Here is a 9,964-nt window from a genome sequence, read left to right as displayed (position 1 = left end):
GGATGAACAGTAGATGGTGGAGGGGTGGTTGAATAGGACCCCATGGTGTGGAGGGCTGGATGAACAGTAGACGGTGGAGGGCTGGGTGAACAGTAGACGGTGGAGGGGTGGTTGAGCAGTAGCCGGTGGAGTATCGCACGGTGGAGGCTGGATGAACAGGAGCCCGTGGAGGCTGGAGGAGGTCGACGGTAGCCCGTGGAGGCTGGAGGAGGTCGACGGTGGAGATGAACAGTATCCCGTGGAGTCCCGCTTTGCGGTACGCCACACCCCTCCCGATGAACAGGACCCCCGTTTCGACCGTAGGAGGTCCGTTTCCTCCGTTTTGCGGTACGCCACACCCTTCCCGATCAACAGGACCCCCGTTTCGGTCGTAGGAGGTCCGTTTCGTCCGTTTTGTGGTACGCCACACCCCTCCCGGTCAACAGGACCCCCGTTTCGACCGTAGGAGGTCCATTTCCTCCATTTTGCGATACGCCACACCCCTCCCGATCAACTAGACCCCGTTCCGAATGTAGGAGGTCCGTTTCTTATATTGTGCGGTACGCCAGGCCTCGTTTCATCGCCTGTTCCATCCAAGCCGTTTGGCTCCCACGCGTTCTATTGCCTCCCGATGAACACGACGCATTCCATTGCCTCCCCATGAACACAACGCATTCCGTTGGCTCCCCATGAACACGACGATGACGGTGTTTCTCCGTTCCGACCCAGCTATGTATGTATGCGCGAGTAGGCGTTCGAGACCCTACCCATATGTACGTACGTGGCCGTATTTTCTTTCTTGCACCCTCGCCGCTGGACGTACGTGTACATGCTACATGCGCGCCTCTATATCGACACGTGCGCGCCTCTACTATGACACGTGCGTACCTCTACATCGACCAGTATGTACGTACACTTTCGCGACCAGAATGACAACGCTACGTATGCTTCGACCAGGTGGGTCCTGACTATCAGGCACTTCCTTGCCTGCAAAGATGTAGCTGGTGGGTCCCAGCAGTCAGGGGGGCGAATCATTTTTTGCCCGGACACACTTCCTTGCGTGCGAAGATGTAGCTGGTGGGTCCCAGCAGTCAGGGGGGAAACGTTTTTTTCGCAAAATACTGGTGGCCCGTCCGGTGGGTCCCTGCTGTCAGGTGGAGGAATAATTATTTTGCGCGTAATAAGGAGGCACTTCCTTGCGGCCGCCGTGGACCCAGCTGTCAGCCTCTCCATGCACAGTACTCTTCTGATGGAAGTCGGTCGTTGACCACATTGACCACGCCGCGCCGAGAGCACCACGGCGGTGGACGACGGCGAGGCCTAGGAAGGGGACAACGCGGAGCCGGGGAAGACACAGCAGTGGATGCCCACACGAAGAGGAGTACGAGGGTGAGGCTGCAGTCACCGCAGAATAACAGGGGGTGTGGGTGAGTAGAGGGATGGCCTGGCCAGCGGTGGGAGTAGTAGGGGGCGGTGAGGCCTCCGCGGCATCATAGCCGGCCACGGGAGGCAGGAGCACGCGGCACGACCGGCGCTGCTTTGGGCGGCTGGAGCACGAAGACCAGAGGTTGAAGAAGCACTACGGCCATTGGATGGACATCGTACGGTCACTGGAGCTAGAGTCGTTCATATTGACTAAGTTGACAAAGCCCTCCGTCCCCGTAAACTTAGTAGGCCCACAAGTCAGCCTCCCACCAAGGTGAGTCCCAGCTAGTAGGGGGAGTATTCATTTTTTTGTGCGTAATAAGGAGGCATTTCCGGTGGGTCCGAGCTGACAGCGGGGGGAACGTTTTTTCATGAAATACAGAGACCCTTCCAGTGGGACCCAGCTATCAGGTGGAGGAATCATTATTTTGCGCGTAATAAGGAGGCATTTTCCTGTGTGGGCCCCTATTGTCAGCCTCTTTTGATGGCTGTTGTTTGTTGACCATGTTGACCTCGCCGCGCCGAGAGCACAAACGCGGTGGACGAGGGCGGGGCCCAGGAAGAGAATCACCCGGAGCTGGCGAAGCCACCGCAGCGGATGCCCACGCTAAGAGGAGAACAAGCACTGACTGGTCGGCTGCGGGGTGAGGCTGACGTCGCCAGAAAATAACAGGATGTGTGGGTGGTTAGAGGGATGGCCTGGCGGCAGCACAACCAGCCATCGGAGGAGGGAGCAGGCAGTCCCACCGGCGCTGGTTTGGGTGGCTGGAGCAGGAAGATCAAAGATTGAAGAAGCACGGCGGCCGTTGGATGGACATCCAACAGTCACTGCTGTGTGTTGACTAAGTTGACAAAGCCTTGCGTACGCGTCAAATTTTTTTTTAGGACAGCGTCATCGTCAACCTAGTAGGCCCAGAAGTCAGCCTCCAAATCTGTGGAAAACAGCATACATCCCATTAGCCATTATTTTCAATAATTTATAGCCCATTTGCTAATTCTTAAGGATATTTGAAGCCCATATTCTTTTTATTAGCATTACATACCATATATTCTGGGCACTGCTAAAAAATTCAATGAAATTTTGCATATTTCGGTGGGGTCCGAACTCTTTTAATCACGAAATTTCGAGTCACGTTAAAAATAGTTTTCAAAAAATTATATCAAAATAAAATTCAAAAAACAATTGTCCGCAAAATAATGAATGAAATTTAGAATCTTAACTAGCAAGATGCCCCTTCGTTGCACGGAACATGAAGATGCATTTGTATGAGTAGTTTATCTTGTGGGTGAAACGATGATATTTTAATGCAATTGGCAGTTGGCTTTGGTTTTTATAAGAGTAGAGAGTAGAGAAATCCTGAAAAAAATGATATTTTAATGCAATTGCCGGTTGGCTTTGGTTTAAAAATTTACAGCCCATTTCTTACAACTTATAGCCCGTTTTCTAGGGAAGCCCATTTCTTATCCCTCCTCGTCTTGAAAGATTTGCAGCCTAGTAGGGTGAGAAAAGCAAGTAGGCCTCGGTTTTGGTATTCTCCAAAAAAAAGGAACTGGGCTAGCCAATTTCAGAAAGAAAAAAAATATCAACTGGGCTCGTCATGTGCTTAATAAAAGCGTAAGCGTGGGCTAGACGGGCCACAGCCCCCGCACAGCGCGTAGTTGAGCTCCGTCTCTGAAACTGAAAAACAACTGGGCGAGCTGCTGGGTCCCTGGTGTTATCTGCTCGTTGTGTAATTTTCTCGTTTATTGACTACATTGACAATGGCATGGAACCTAGTTGTCAAACAATTAGGAGGAAGTATTGTTTTGGCTTGTAATAACGAGGCACCTGCTTGCGAAATGCAGTGACCCTGGTGGGTCCCTACTGTCAGCCTCTCCACGTACAGTCATCTCCTGATTCCTCTTGGTTGTTGACCATGTTGACAACACCAGACGGCGGCGAGAACATCAAGCTAACCAAGGCGGAGAACGACGGCAAGGCCTCGGACGGGAACGAACAACAGCCATGGAAGATGCGGCAGTGTAGTGGCAGGTGGAGGGGAGTACGAGGGCAACAACATGCAAGTCAAGCATACAAATGGTACAAAAAGGCCAAGGATTAATTGTTCATCAAATTTTTAGACAAAACCCAGATTGAACATGACAGTAACATCTAACCTAACCACTCTTTTTTGCAGTCACAAACAAATGGATCGGTCTGATCCATAAAATCAAAATCCTGTGCAATTTTTATTTTATTTTAGGATGTCTACAACTTGTTGTAAATAGAAGCCGAGCATGTTTAGAAGCCCATTTGTCCACCTGAAACTTCTTTTTTTGCTCTTTAACATGTTCGTCCGTGAGAAAGCTATTGCTGTAAAAATTAAGCCTCATGGACAATAGTAACCTCGCATTCAACAGGAAGAATGTGACAAAGCTTCTGTTTGCCTGGTTGGATGCATATCGTCCCATCGTTATTGTCCTCAAACGAATGTCATGAGAACTGAGAAAATCCTTGTGCTTATTACGCCAACGATTGGTTATATGTTTTTCTCCATGTGGTTCTACCTAAGTAGACATGAAGATTGAAAACAGTTAAGGTCTGAAAAAAGAGTATGTCGAAAGAACGACAGCTGAATAGTTAATTCTAGTACAATATATACGGGCTTTCAATGTGGATGAAATCATCACCTCTATGTATAAACTCTCCAGAGATCAAAAGCATCGCAGCAAGACAATAATTATGTCCAGATCAAAACTATACATTCTGATATATATGATCTTGACAGAATCCAGTAGCATTGATAGGCTATCAATGGACGAACTCTTCATTGAGCATATAACATAATATTAGTACCCAAAGTGTACTCCAAGATGATATAAAACTTATGCGCACAAATGAAAAATGCAGCATATGATTATAAATGTGTAGATGATAATATACGGTACCTGAAAAGGTGAGGAGCCAAACACCAACTCCGTGTGATAATTAAACGGGTCATGAATTACACCCAAGGTCTCCAGTTTGGGCGCAGAGACGACATGTATTTCTGAAGGTGTATAACAATTATCAAGGAGCAACCTTTCAAGTGAAGGGGCATCTTCGATGATGAGCTGATGTCCTTCAAAACAAATTCCAATGCTTTTAAGGTGAGGCGACTTTATTTGGAGACAACTGATACCAATTTCTATTCCCAAAAAAATCAGCAAGTGCTCCAGGGCAGGGCAACTGGAGTGGATGATGCTGTGCAGTGAGGCCTCCAACAAATAAACCACCACAAGCGAAAGTTTTTTTAGCAGTGGGAGTCGAAGCATTTATACCAGATCGTCTGGTAGATGGCACCGGGCAAAGGTGGCGGTGTGGAGAGAGAAGGAAAACCGCGAGATGGACAACGGTGGTGTGGGCACGAATTCTTGGTATGTTCATGGTATGAAACTTTCGTGGTAATGGTAGAACTCAAACTGCTGGAGTTTTCCGAATTCAGGGGATGTCAGCCAAGCGTCCACCTTGCCGGGTATGGACAACAGGTAGCTTGTCGGATGCAGAGGCATTGAACAGGGCCCTGCTGGTGAGAAGAGACGATGGCTCTGATGAGATCAAATTCAGGAAGGACAGATATCTGACGACAGTCAAGATTGAGGGGCGCGGTGCGCCATAGAGGGCGCCACCGAGTTGAGAGGACTTGTGTGTGACAGCAGTCCTTGGTGGGGAGAAGCGAGATGATCTCCTCAAGGATGACGTCCGGTAGATCGCTGATGCGGTCCACCGGAGATTCTACCGGTTCCTCAGATCCGGGTGGGTGGGGGGGGGGCTCGCCGCTTCTCCCCGCGCTACCGGGTGTGGGATCTACAACCGGCGTCGCCGCTGGCGGGAGCCTCATCTTCTTGGTGCTGGGGCCAGCCGACTCCAATTTCCTTGTGGGCGTCGCGCCGAGATCATGGGTTTGAGCAGAGTAGCTAAAGACGAGCCTAGTGGCTGTGCGAGTGGGGAAGAAGGAGGGCTGAGGATTTTTGTAGGAGTGGAAGAAGAGGAGCAGGCGTTTTCTGTACGAGTGAAGAAGGTGAGCGGGGTTTTCTGGACAAGTGAGGAAGATTGGGGAGCGGGGGGAATTGGGTGGGGAGACGGAAGCGGGAGAGCGAGCTGTTCGTGTTTATAAGGCCCGCTGCACTAACTACTCGCTTTTTCCCAAGAACCGCTCTCTTCTTTTGCATTGCTGCATGACTGGCCATGCATGCAGGATGCATGTGCCCGCCGGCCACTGCATGCGCCTGGTTTGTTACTAGGCCTATTTAATAGGGTGGTTATGGAGTAAATTAAGGAGATTTATTTTCTCTGTGTGCATCTACCAAATTAGAGGATGCGGTACTGGATGCAGACACTCACATTAAACTAACATTCAGAAGAACAAAAGTTCAGCATGTCTGTGCATCTCAATGATTCACCATACTATAACCAATATACAAAACTGTGAGAAGGTGTGGAAATAAAGAAAATCGGTCGATGCTTCTCTGAGCAAAGGGCCTCCATGCGCACGCATTAATTTCCTGGGCATGCTTGTTTCTTCTCAATGTTGCGAGCACTTTGAGCATGTTGGCAACTCCATAGCTAGCTAGCTGCCTCATCTTGCAATTGATGCTGACACATTTGCAGCAAACACATGAGGCAATAGAGATGACTCAACATGGGTCCATATTGTGCAGTTCCCCTGCTATCATATTCATTGTCCTGAATCTGAAAAGATAGGAAAACAGTAGCTATACTTAAACGGTGTTGCAAAACAGTAGCACATATCAATAGCTCGGCATGACAAAACACGATCATCTGGACGAAGGGGATACTGACCTGCCTGAGGAAGATTACATATAATTTCATAAGTCCTTGGTTGATTTCCACCTTCGGCTGCACTGCTTGTTTGCTCCTCCACACATGACAGGATCGTTCCGCACTGCATTCAGCAAGTCAACGTACAAATAAGCTAATTTCATCTTGCGATGGTCATTGTACCTAGTTACGAATGTAGGAATACCTGGAGCACCATGAGGTTAGCTGACAGCAGGTAGATGCAGCCATATAAATTTCGTGCGATGCTACCAAAATTGAGGTTTGTATCCCTTCCCGTTATGATAATTCTTCTTGAAGTTGGTAGAATGTGACGGCTTGCTCTTTGCATCAAACTTGCCTTTCCCCTGAGATTTGTTCTTGTTGTTTTGGGCTGGTTGGGCTAGAAGTTCTTCTCGTGTACCATGTGGGCACTAGAAGCTCCCTCGGCGACCCGAGCACGTGTGTCTTTTGCTCTCGCCTTCTCCTCAAAATCAAGAGTGCTAATGAGATCCAAAACAGAAAACTCATGTCTCTGGTTTTTCAGAGAAGTAGCAAAATCGTTCCACGAAGATGGAAGCTTGGCAATGATGGTCCCAGCAACAAATTTGTCTAGCAACACACACACTTAAAGTGCTCAAGTTCCTTAGAGACTGACTGTATCTCATGAGTCTGCTGAACAATAGAGCGCTCATCAGTCATCTTGTAGTCACAGAATCGCTCCGTGACGTACAACTCGTTGCCAGCGCCCGAGGGCCCAAACGTGGCCTCGAGCGCAGCCCACATGTCTTTGCCGCTGTCAAACAACATATACGAATCCACAATGGAATCGTCAAGAACACTCAGTAGGGCGGCTTTGAAGAGGGTATCCATGTTCTGAAAAGCTTCCTGCTGTGTAGGATTAAGATCGCCCTCAGGCTTACCCTTAGTGGCATCATAGCAGTACATGATCTGAAACCAATATACTGCTCTTGTGCGCCACCTTTTATATTGCACCCCCTTAAAAGTAGGCGGCTTCAAAAGCGCAACAAAACCACTTGGAGTAAATTGCGTGTGATCAGGTTTTTGGATTGGATTGTTGAATATATGAACAATTTAGTATGAGATTTAATCTGAATCAGCAGTAAATAGATCATGACATCAATTGCAAACATCAAAGTAATGATGTGGACTAAACCAGGAGGACAGAATCACATACTGTACAACGGGAGCAGAACCAATGTGGTTGATGTTGTCACTCATGTCGTTGATGAAGAGGTTACCGAGGTCGGGGAAGAAGGCTGTCGTTGAGGAAGTTGTCGCTGGCAGCAGTCACAGGAGTGTGCTCCCCAAAAACCTGATCGTCCCTCTCCCGTACAGGATCACGAAAGGCGGGGTTCAGAGGACTGCTGTCCCTTCTCACGGTGCACGTCGGAAGGAGGGCTGGAGAAGAATTGCGTGGCGGTGCTAAGATCTGGAACAGTGCGAAACCATATGATACAACGGCGGCTAGGGTAGAGCATGTCAGGTCGGAGTATAATAGTAGGCCTTTGGCCCCCAAACCCCACATCCAAGTCAATAATAGCTCAAAAAAAGTCAATAATAGCCCCACCAAGGTTTGTCTAAAAAAACGGAGTAATTAAGGCGTCCGTTAGTCCCTTTAGTATAAATACAATATCATTAATAATGGCCCCACCTTTTGTCTCACAAAGTAGAGTATGTTGGAGTACAACCGGCTACACGTTTACAATCCGCTTCTCTTCTCTCTCCTCTTCTCTCTTCTTCAACTAATCACAAATACTATATTTAAATCCTTATAGCTTGCTTATGTCATCTAATTATAGTACTTGCTCTAAAAGTTACTATCCACTGTGTAGTCTGAAATGCCGGGCGTGCAGCGGGCGGTGCCCTCGGTCGATGCGCCGCTTCAACGGCGGAAGCAGTGAGAGGTCGCGTCGCCCTGACTTGCCATCAATGTGGAGCGGCGGGCTCAGCTGGCGCCGGGTGGGAAGCGCGCACGGGAGGGGGGAGGGGTTTTTGTTGGGCCAAGAAGGTGAGAAGTCAACTTGGGATCGGTCCGGACGGGGAAATATCATGTGCTCCCATACTCTGCATATGACACTAGTCTATGTTACTACTCCCTCCTTTCCGGTTTATAGAGATGTTTAGAGTAACATAGTAATATGTTACAATACAAGTTACTCCCCACTATGACCAGCCTTGGCCTCTCCCAGTGATCCACCATGTATAGCTGCTAAGCTTGCCACATAGGCATAAAATATGATGTGTCACCAATAAACTAAGCACCTATGCATTGAACACTTGAGTTACTAAGCCATTTAATGCACTTAGCACCTCATCTCAAGAGCATTAATAGTATAGCCAGCTGCTGGCTATAAGCCTACAACCCATCTTATAGTCAACATGTACAAAGTGCCTAGGAGCATGTGCTAGAGCTGGCTCTTCACGAAGAGCCCGCTTACCTTCTCTCTCCTCTTCTCTTTCCTCCAACTAAGGCTGGTCGTAATGGTAGTATCATAGCTAGTATCATGCATGCCAACTAGGCAATTTTGACAAGGTGTCATAGCATTAAATGAAGAAAGAAAGAGTGGAGTATCATATCATGATACCGTATCATAATAAATGCTATGCTACTTTGTGTCATGCATGACAATAAATAGAGTACTACATGATACTACTATATGATACTATGCATTACAGAGGTAGTATCATACACTAGTATCATATGCATGATACTAGTATATGATACTACCCATTACAACCAGCCTAAGCAGAAATATACTACTGTTTATTCCTTATAGCCCGCTGACTCAGCTCTATTGTACTTGCTCTAAGCACATCTAAGCACTTGCTAGCACCCCCTTGACCGTGAACCTTGACGGTGTACGTCACCTTGTGTCTCATAATTTTCCTCGTCATCATCTGAGTCCTAGAAGATCTCACCCACATCATCATTAGCATGTAGCCGCCTTGATAGACAACGTGCGCAGAAGGAGTAGAGGCGACTGGGGACGCACCACCACCACGTCGTGGGCACTCCGTATGTGCTCGTGTGCGTGCAGCGTGCGTGTTTTTCCATCGGTGCTAGCTCTAAGGCCAAGGCTGCGGTCGTCTTTGTCTCCGACTAGTAGTTGAGCAATGATGGCAAAGAGGTGCTGCAAGAGATGCGTATGCGCCATTGCGTGCGAGCTTCACCGTAGCACGACGAACCGGACGTCGCCGCGGATGGTGCACGCCTCCATGCAGCCGAGTGTGTGCGTATGCATGTGTTATTCACGTGCATTCTGCGGCCGAGCGTGTGTGCATGCACGTCTTGTGTACGTGCGTTGTGTGCTCCATGCTGTGCACGTATGTGCATGAGTTGGATCGGATGGAGTTAGTGCGTTGGCTTGTGTACATATTTTAGAGTGTAGATTCACTCATTTTGTTTCGTATGTAGTCCCTTATTGAAATATCTAAAAAGACTTATATTTGGGAACGGAGGGAGTATGAAACATCTTCAACTTAGCATCCTGATGTACCGTTTCTAGTGGTTAGCGAAAAGTTCATGTTCTTTTAGTTGTTTATAGGTGGACAGGCAGCAAAAAACAGGGGAAAACACGCAAGGTTCCTTGCAGACGCTCCACCGCAAGGTTCCTTGCTCCTCCTCGGTCGTCGGGAATCTATGCTCTTCAACTCTTTTCTTTTACGTGAGCTTTGTTCATCCTTTTCCCAACACGCGAGACATCTAGCATCAATGTGCACGTGTCATGCAAGAAAATG

Source organism: Triticum dicoccoides, chromosome 6B (assembly GCF_002162155.2).
Source record: "Triticum dicoccoides isolate Atlit2015 ecotype Zavitan chromosome 6B, WEW_v2.0, whole genome shotgun sequence".
Taxonomy (NCBI): Eukaryota; Viridiplantae; Streptophyta; class Magnoliopsida; order Poales; family Poaceae; genus Triticum; species Triticum dicoccoides.
Note: the sequence above shows the minus strand (reverse complement) of the source record.